The following is a 9,288-nucleotide window of genomic DNA, read 5'->3' as shown; positions in this document are numbered from 1 at the left end:
ACAGTAACTAAAATATTCCAGACCATTCAACAAAATAGTAACAAAATAGACAATAAACCAAATATATATATATGTACACCGTAAATGACAACACCATAAGCCCATCATACACGTCTCTCCCCAGCATAAAGCTTTTTAGGAGCCATCCAGAAATTTCAGGAACTTTCCCCATTTTCTAGAATATATATCCAATCTGGCAAACCGTTTATGTGACATTTTTTCAAACGCCGCCACCCTAGCCATTTCATAAGCCCACTCTTGAATTGACGGCACCCCTTCATTCCTCCATCCTCTTAAAATAATCTGTCTAACTATCATTAAACTAGTCTGGACCCAGCTTCTTATGTGCTTATCCATCCCATTTAGGATTGACCCATCTCCCAGAACAAATAATCTTGGGCTGAATGGAACCTGGGTCCCTGCAATCCGACATAGGTTATCATGTATCCCAGTCCAAAATTCCTGGACCTGATCACAGGACCACAAGACATGAAGTAATTGCCCGTCCTCTGTCTTACATTTCCAACAATTTCGTGTGTCTTTCATACCATTTCCATAAAATCTGGAGGGAGTCCAATAGAAGCGATGCATAATCTTGAACTGAATGAGGCGCACCCTCATGTCGCGTGACATACAGTAGTTTTAATATTCCTACAGATTCTGTCCCACTCCTCATCATCCAGTGTAATACTCAGATCCTTTTCCCATGTCTTTTTGAGGGCTGTCCAGGCTCCATCTCCCAGGTTCTGCATCAATGACAGTTTCTAAATATTTCCTGAACAGGTTGCTCCTTTCCTGAATGATACAACAGACTGAATCTTGCTAGGCTGAATATGTCTTCATCATGCTTTTAAGCATTTTAAAGGTGTGTTCAAAAGCGATGCAACTCGCACAGATGCACCTTTGCCTCAGCGAATTAGCATTTCCATTTCAGTTAACTTTTACATGAAAATATGCCACCATCATCATTTATTATTTCTGATCAACACTTTTTTAACCTGCTGATTGCCTGTGTGTGTCCCTCTCCTATAAATCCCGATGTAAATTCTTCTTTCTTCGAAAGCAAGTCTAGTGCTACTGAAAGTGCTTTGCATTATAAGTTGGAGCACAGATGTCACTGTTTTACATCATGTAAACTTGTGCTTTCGAGTGTAAACACACAGTGAATTACTACCATGTAAAGCACAGCGTTAGCTTCAGAATACTTGGATTATGCTGCTGACGGATGTTGAAACAAGAGATCGTTTTCTGGGCCCTCTTTGGAATTCTGAATAATTAGTCCACATTCTGACATGGAGCTGCACTTGCCAACTAATGTTTTGACATTACAGTGAATAAACAATGCCAACATTTTCATTTTTGACTGAACGTTTTACTTTTAAGGCCAACTGTACTGGTGCATATGTTTGATTTGTGGCCATAAATTTGGCTTTGTTTGACATCAGCTAAACAATAACCTGTGTCTTCTTGACAGGAGGGATTTTCGGTTGGTTGATAAACGGCTGAGTTTCGCCACCAACAGTGGCTGCTATACCTCTATTAACACTTGACACTGCTTCCCATCTGCTGTGACTCAGAGCACGGTGTCCTCTGTAGCTGAGGAAACTTTGCCAGTGTGTGGAGGAGCGTTGTTGAACGCTTCCATCTTAGTCTCCCTCTTCTAATCCTCTCATTTCATTTTCCTGGCTCGAACTGCCTCACCCAATCACTCCCTGTCTCCTTTCCTAGTTCCTACTCTCACTTTACAGACATTGACGCAGACCCTCAAACTCTCCCGTCTTTCGTTGTCTCACTTAATCTTCTGGCTCGTCTCTCTTTATGTCCCTTTCCTCCTATCGTTTCTGTCACTGCCTTCATGCCGCTGTCTCTCTTTCTTGTGTCAGTCTGAGTTACTCTTGAGAGAAGCAAACCAGGGAATTACCTTACCTGTTTTTTCTCAGCTCTTGTTTTGAAATTTCTTATGATTGAAGTTATTGTAAGGAGGCTCTAACTGGACTTGCCTCACCTGATTTGATTATGGAGAAATATCTGAGGAGGTGAAGCTGCTGAATGTAAAATTGCCAATTATTAATGCCTCATTTCTGCTGGCTGCTCCAGCTCATCTTGGCCATAATCACCACTTTCTAAGGTAGTAAAGCAACAGGAGGGGGACAATTATGGCTGGGTGTAAATGTTTATTTATTCCTGAAATCTGGCCCAGTGTCATATCTGACCGACCCTGCACGGACCCTGCAGGGGTTTACTTGTGCTCCTGTATAATAAATGTCCACTATCATTATTCAGACTGTCCCCTGCTGTTATTATTACGTCTCATGACCTTTCGCTGTGCCTCCAAGTGTCAGGACTAACACTGCCTCTGCGCTTCCTGTCCCGGTCCAGGTGAACAGAGAGCCATAACATCAATAGAGACAGGCAGAAAGAGAGAGAGAGGAACTGAGAGAGAATCAGTGCATAGTCTGAACATTGTGTCCCTCGTCTTTTTTTTTTTTTTCTTCATCCATGTGGCTCATTTGAGTTAACATCAAAATGTTTGTGCTGCAGGTTCCAGTGTGGTTTGGGTGAGGACCAGAATCACAATAAGAGGGAAAAGAACAAACAAAACCTAGTTTCGCTTGACACCTGAGCATCTTCATCACCAGGATCAGCAAATGTTTATATTTTGCCTTTCTTTACCTTTTTTCTTTTATATATTTTATTTTTATTTATTTTTTGTTCCTTAAGTATGCCAAAAATCAGAACCAGGATTCGATTAAAACCCCAATTATAATCAGTGTCAGATACAGAATTTACAAAACCTAAATAATACCCAAACCTAATCCCTCACTTGCACAAATTACAGCAATGTAAGCTACAGTGAAAAATAAATTACAGTTACAATGAGTGGTGTTTCATGAGGAAAATTCACATATGTTTATTTACCATTTCCTTCTTCAAATCCTGAGCAAAATAGATTTGAATCCACCCCCAACTCCAACACACAGAGAGAGAGAGAAAGAGGGAGAGAGAGGCTCTCCCCTCCTTGGTGTTTCTTTTTATAAGTATGCAATTTTCACACTTTCTGTTTCTACAGAGAGGAAGCGAGCGGTTATTGAAGCAAAGCAAAGCAAATCACAACGAAAGCAGCTGTCAGGGGAATCCAATTACAAAAATAGGGGTGATTAAATGAAAAGTCATTCTAAAAATAGAGGTAATCACAGGTTGCTAAAATACACACACACACACACACACACACACACACGTACAGACCTGTCACTGATGCTGGCTGACAGAAACATAAAGAATTATTTCTTCAGCTGTAAGTACAACATACCATTACCCTTTCTACTTCACCCACACAGGAACTAATGCAGTGCAAAAATGTGTCTTTGACACACACACACACACACACACACACACACACACACACACACACACATACTTAAATAAATATAGAGTATGGGCAGATAGAGAGAAATAGAGAGAAAAGCAATTTCTAATGCTCTCAGTGTTACATATATAGTTTACAGATGGCACATGGGCGGGGTTGAAGTTCATTCTTGTTTTGCAGTTAGGCTTACACTCCCGTTTCCTCTCCCTGATTACACATAACAGAAGAACACAGAAAAAGGTCATAAAAGTACGGTGGCCGACAGGGGCAAACGCACTGCAATTTAATGAAACACGCAAATAGACAAAACACAAGCAAATTAAGAAAATATCTTTTTTTCCTAAAAATTTGACAACACATGCACAGCATTTAGCAAACGCGCTGCAAATACACACAACACAACCAAATACACAAAACATGCAAAAGAAAAGCACACAATCCCCGAAAACAAATGCAAAAAAAAACACTGCATATTACACAACGGAAGTTCTCCAGGCCTGTACGGAAGAGCTAAGTGGAACCGCTTGATTTTCGACCCCACGGGGAGAGAGCGCTCTGCCTTTTTATTACCACGAGTTTACAGACACGTCTCTGTTGATTGGGTATCACCTGTGACCTGAGCCAATAAATTAGAGACACACCCACCAAACAACAGAAAATATATCTCGAACATAGACTTAATATTTAATATTGAACGTGCCCCGGCTGAGCTTCCTACTATGGCCACGCCAAGACCCGCCCTTCAATAGCAGCTCGATTGGTTGGGGTTAGGCATTGACCTCAAGTGGTTAAGGTTAGGATAGCCGATTGGTCAGGGGATAGGACCTGTACAAATCGGGTTACGTTACCTTGCGTAAGCATGGAGGCCTGGCCAATAGTAGTGTGTGAATGCTATTGAAGGGTGGGTCTTGGCGTGGCCATAGTAGGAAAAAATTGCGCCCTGGCTTTCTCTCTCTCTCTCTCTCTCTCTCTCTCTCTCTCTCTCTCTCTCTCTCTCTCTATCTATTAGTGGGGTCAAAAACCAAGCTGTTCCACTTAGTGCTCCCCCTAAAAGCCTGGAGAACTTCCATTGTGTAATCTAGATGCAGCATTTATTTTTGGGGATTGTGTGCTTTTCTTTTTGCATCGTTTCTATTTTCAGAGTTTGTGTGCTTTTTTTGCATCATTTGTGTATTTGCAGCGCGTTTGTGTATTTGCTTGTGTTTTGTCTATTTGCGTGTGTTTCATTAAGTTGCAGTGCGTTCGCCCCTGTCGGCCACCGACAAATGCCAACACTGGACAGTGTTTGTAAAACAAACAAAGAACACACACAACATACTCGAAGTGCCAAAGTCCCAAAAGAACAAATTTGGAGAAGAAACAAAATCCATGCAAAGTTTTGTTTTGAAGTGGTAAGTGAGATAAAAGGACGATCAGTGGTCCTTTTTTTATCTCACTCACCACTTCTAAACAAAACTTGTAGAAGACATGATACCTCTGTCTTTCAAGCAACGTGGGCATGTAAATCAGGGATTACCGAGTGCTGTGTGACAAAGCAGCAGAGAGCCATCACAAAGATAAACTAAGTTTTGGGGGAGATTGGACCACCGGTCAATTTTGCTTTTAAGAGAGAAGAATATAAACATCATCATTCATTGTTTCATAGATTGTTTGCTCTGGTGCTCTCAATGCTTACAGTTGAGCATACATCAAGTTCAGTGAATGCTGGTTACTACCTCAAAAGTTAGCAAATTAGATTTGAAATTTAGACATGATATTTAGAAATAATTTAGAAATGATAACACCATATTCCAGGTCTTTTATTGTGTCATTTTATTCTGCACAATTCTGGCAAGATGCGTGCACACTGAATTGGAGTGCTTTAACTGCTAAATGCTCCTCTTTTTTACTTTGAAAAAGGCAAGCCACATTCTGCGTTTTCTCTTGACAACGTGCATGCTAAAATGTAAGTATGGAGCACTAATCAACAATAATCTAACCGCAATACGTGCATGATTTTGGCATCTTTATTAATCAACAGGTAGGTTAAGTACAGAACTAATGGACCATTTTCCTAAAAACTTGAATAAGAATGTTGCTGTTTATCTCTGAGGAGCATGGCTCAAAATGAACACCATCCACCAGCCAAATGCTGGTAAAATATGCAAGTGGCTGGTAGATTTGCTTCACTCACCATCCAAAAAAAACTATTTTAATCTATTGAGTGGCTGGTAATATTTGAACATTCACTTGCCATTTGGCTGGTGGACAAAAAAGTTCATTTTTAACACTGCTGAGGAGGCTGGCTGTGAATGTTTCTTAGCAGCAGAGCCAAGGCTGCTCATTGTCAACAATAAATCCTGCCAGTAGAGACAGGATGGACAGGCAGGCAGAAATGCAGACAGATAGAAAGACAGACAGGTGGCTGGGGAGGTCAGTCGCTCCATGACCAGACAGGAGTCAGAGGTTATTACAGACATGTTGATTGGAAGTGACTGACAGGCGAGGAGGGAGAGGGCAGGGCAGCTTTACCGTCCCTCTGTGGAAAATAATACCACAAGACGTTGGTCTGACTGTGATTCAGCACTCTGTCAGTAATGATGACTGATGCTTTAAACAGGCTACTGACTCATCAGTCTTCTTCAGTGTCTCATGCCCGGTGTACTCTGCCCCTGATCAGCGCTGATTAGGCTAACATGGACGCCATGCTCCTGTGAATCAGTGATTGCCCTACATTTGTTTAACACATTCTCCCTCTAATTAAAGTCAACTGTGACTCTGCATCCCCCCATACACATACACATACACATGCACACGCACACGCACACTGCATGATATGCCCTATTAATGAAACATGAGCTTCACCTGCCCCACCGAGCCCTCTCCCTCTCAATTTCTTGTTGCTCTTCTCTCTTTCTCCCCAAGAGTTTGCAGCCAGAGGCATCACTCGTGGCACACACACACACACACACACACAAATATCAGCGCTTGAACAATTCATGTCATCCTTCTCTCTACACAGCTGACCTTTACTTTAGTCGACAGATAGATGAAATGAAATTGTGAGCGCCTGGTGATGATGAAGAAGAAGAAAAAGGAGTCCACTGTTTCTCAGAGCCTGAATCTCAGTCTTAAGACTATTTTCTTTATACAATCAATTAAAATGTATAATTTACATTACATCCATTTCATTCCTATACTTTATAATGATCTAATTAAATGTGTTTCTTGACCTTGGGTCAGGACGATATGCCAGAACACAATGAATAGTTTGACTCTATAGCGTATCGCTCTTCTCATCTAACTCTAGGCAAGAAAGAGAATAGGCATATGTCACAAAATGTCAAACCATTACTTTAAATGGTTGAGCATTGAGAACTAAAACTAGATTTATCAGCCCTAAAAGTAAAATCTGAGATAATGTCACTGCATTTAGGCCTACTACTTACTATTTTCTATTTTGCCCTATTTTCCTGTTCTGGGCTTAACTTACACTTCATTTGATCATTGCTGAATTACTTTTGCTAGGGATCAATAAGGTTTATTTCATGCAAAACTGCATATGAAGCAGGCTTCTCTCAGACTGCTGGTTTCATGTTATTGTAACCTTTTCCTCCTCTCATGCTATTCAGCTCATGTAAACTAATCATTCAGGATTACATGGCTGGTAATTGAACACACTCTGTGTGCATTTTCCTTTACGATGATTAAAGAGCAGGTTAAAATCAATCAGTGACTCTGCACATTTTAAACATGGTAGACACTTTGACACACAAACTCTAGCTTATAAAAAAATGAATATCACCAGGAGAGCGATAGGTTGGCAGCTTTGATAAATGATTATAATGGGTGTAATTTTTGGCTGGTCATTGTAAAATGTTGTAAAACAAGGTAGCTGTCACATTTCCTGATTGCTCCCTTACGGCATTTATAATTACTGGTGAGGCTTGACTGGAGCACAAGACACTAATCGAAAGCCAGGCTTTGATTGATGGTGAATATTAGGAAGTAAGGGCAACGTTGGATGATGTGATGTCAACAAAAGGAAGTGCAATCAACCATAAATTGTCGTCTCTGTTAATCATGTCTCATCTCAGGCAACACAGATCACTGGCTAAGAAAATCACATCTAATCTGATCAAAATGACTCTGATAGTCTGTCAAGATAAATCATGTCAGTGTCTCATTTTCAGAGACTCTTTTTGTGAGCATGACTGTATTATGCAAATTCTTGTCACAATGAAGTTTTTCTTTACCTGCATCATCAATCCGTTGTCAGCCTGTGGAAATGTGACTCACTGCAATTCACTTTAATCCGGTGCTGCAGGACTACCCAAGTACACAACGTAATTTGCACCATACCAGGACACAAAGCAATTTGTTATGCAAAAAAAGATATATAACCATTGTCACTGTATCTGCTGTGACAGAGAAATACCTTATTGTGCCCTCTTCATGGAGTCTTGTCTGCACAATTTTTCATGAGGACAGGAAGGGAAACAAATTGCAGACGCAGACAAAGGTAGCATAGGAAAAAAGTTAATGTTTTGCCCCAATAGAAGTCAGAGAGAAGACCATGAAGACAAACAGCAGAGAAGCAAAGGAGAGCTTTGATATATGATGTGACAGTATTTAATGATTGAGAAAAGATGACAGACAGCCTACTGCTAATGGTAGGTCAATGAAGGACGTTTACAATAAAAGGACGAAAGGACAAAACAAGATCTCCTCTGTGATACCGATAGAAAACAATCTACCCGACATAGCAGTCAATTAAGAAGTGGTCAAGCCGAGGGAAAAGCTTTTTCTCTGAATTCACAGCTCCCGACATAACGTCAAAGGAGTCTTAAAACAGACACTATCAATCTACAGTTTTTTTTAGATGATTTTCAGCATCCTGGCCACTGCTGTGCCTGCTTCAGTTTCCTAGGAACTGGGACCTCCTGCTTAGCCAGTTTTGAGAACCCATTGAATTTGCATAGGTAAATTTTGCCAGCATAGATAAAGATCCATTGTGCCACTATTTGTGTGTGTTTTCGGAGTCTCTTTCTGCTGCTTTTGGTTCAATAGCTAATTTGTATCAGTGTCATGGATTTACAGCATCATTAACTTTGACTGAAGGCAGGCAACCTATAACAGCGGGAGGCAAAACTGGCCCTTTCAGACTGTTCAAACATTTATGAAGGAATATACAATCATCTAGACGTAAAAGTTTAGTGAGGTAAAAGGCAATGGCATGATTGCTTGAGCACACTAATGCATTATGTTTGCCCAAAGGTCAGTGTTGAGGACTGAGACAAGTACACAGTTAATTTGAAGGACTATAAGGTCATGTTGGTCTCTTGGCAGGTTGGAGCAGATGTCCTTATAGAATAATACAACAGGTAGCCTATGTATCTGGTGTTGATAGTCACCAGGTTCATGTCATTGATCAAATAAAACTGAACCGCAGGTGGCTCATCTGTAAGTAATCATCCCAAAAGTCCTAATCTATTTTTTTAGCTGTGCTAGCAGCATGGCTGTAGGGATGGTCAGTTCAACAATTTGGTCCACGCTGAAATATCTCAACAACTATTGGATGGATTGCCAAGAAATGGATGATTTGTAATAACTTTAGTGATCCTCTGACATTTATTAGGTCAAAATACAGTTTGGACAGCAGCAGTTCATGTGGACCAAACTCTAGTTCATTTTTCATTGCTTGAACACAGTTTTCAAAACTCTACACACTTATCCCATGACTTTAACCACAATGTGCACAACACTGTAGATTTACAGCACTTTGTTCAAATGCTAACACCCTGCTGTCAAAACTGTTAACCACACATTCAAAACAGAATAGATTTCAGTCTGGTGCCTATCAAACACTGCTGATTGGAATTTTAGCTGAAAGCCTAACCAGGTGTCTTGTTTTAGACTAGTTAGTGAACATATATGGTATT

Source organism: Perca fluviatilis, chromosome 15 (assembly GCF_010015445.1).
Source record: "Perca fluviatilis chromosome 15, GENO_Pfluv_1.0, whole genome shotgun sequence".
NCBI classification, from domain to species: Eukaryota; Metazoa; Chordata; class Actinopteri; order Perciformes; family Percidae; genus Perca; species Perca fluviatilis.
The sequence above is the reverse complement of the archived record's forward strand: the minus strand, read 5'-3'. Positions refer to the sequence as shown.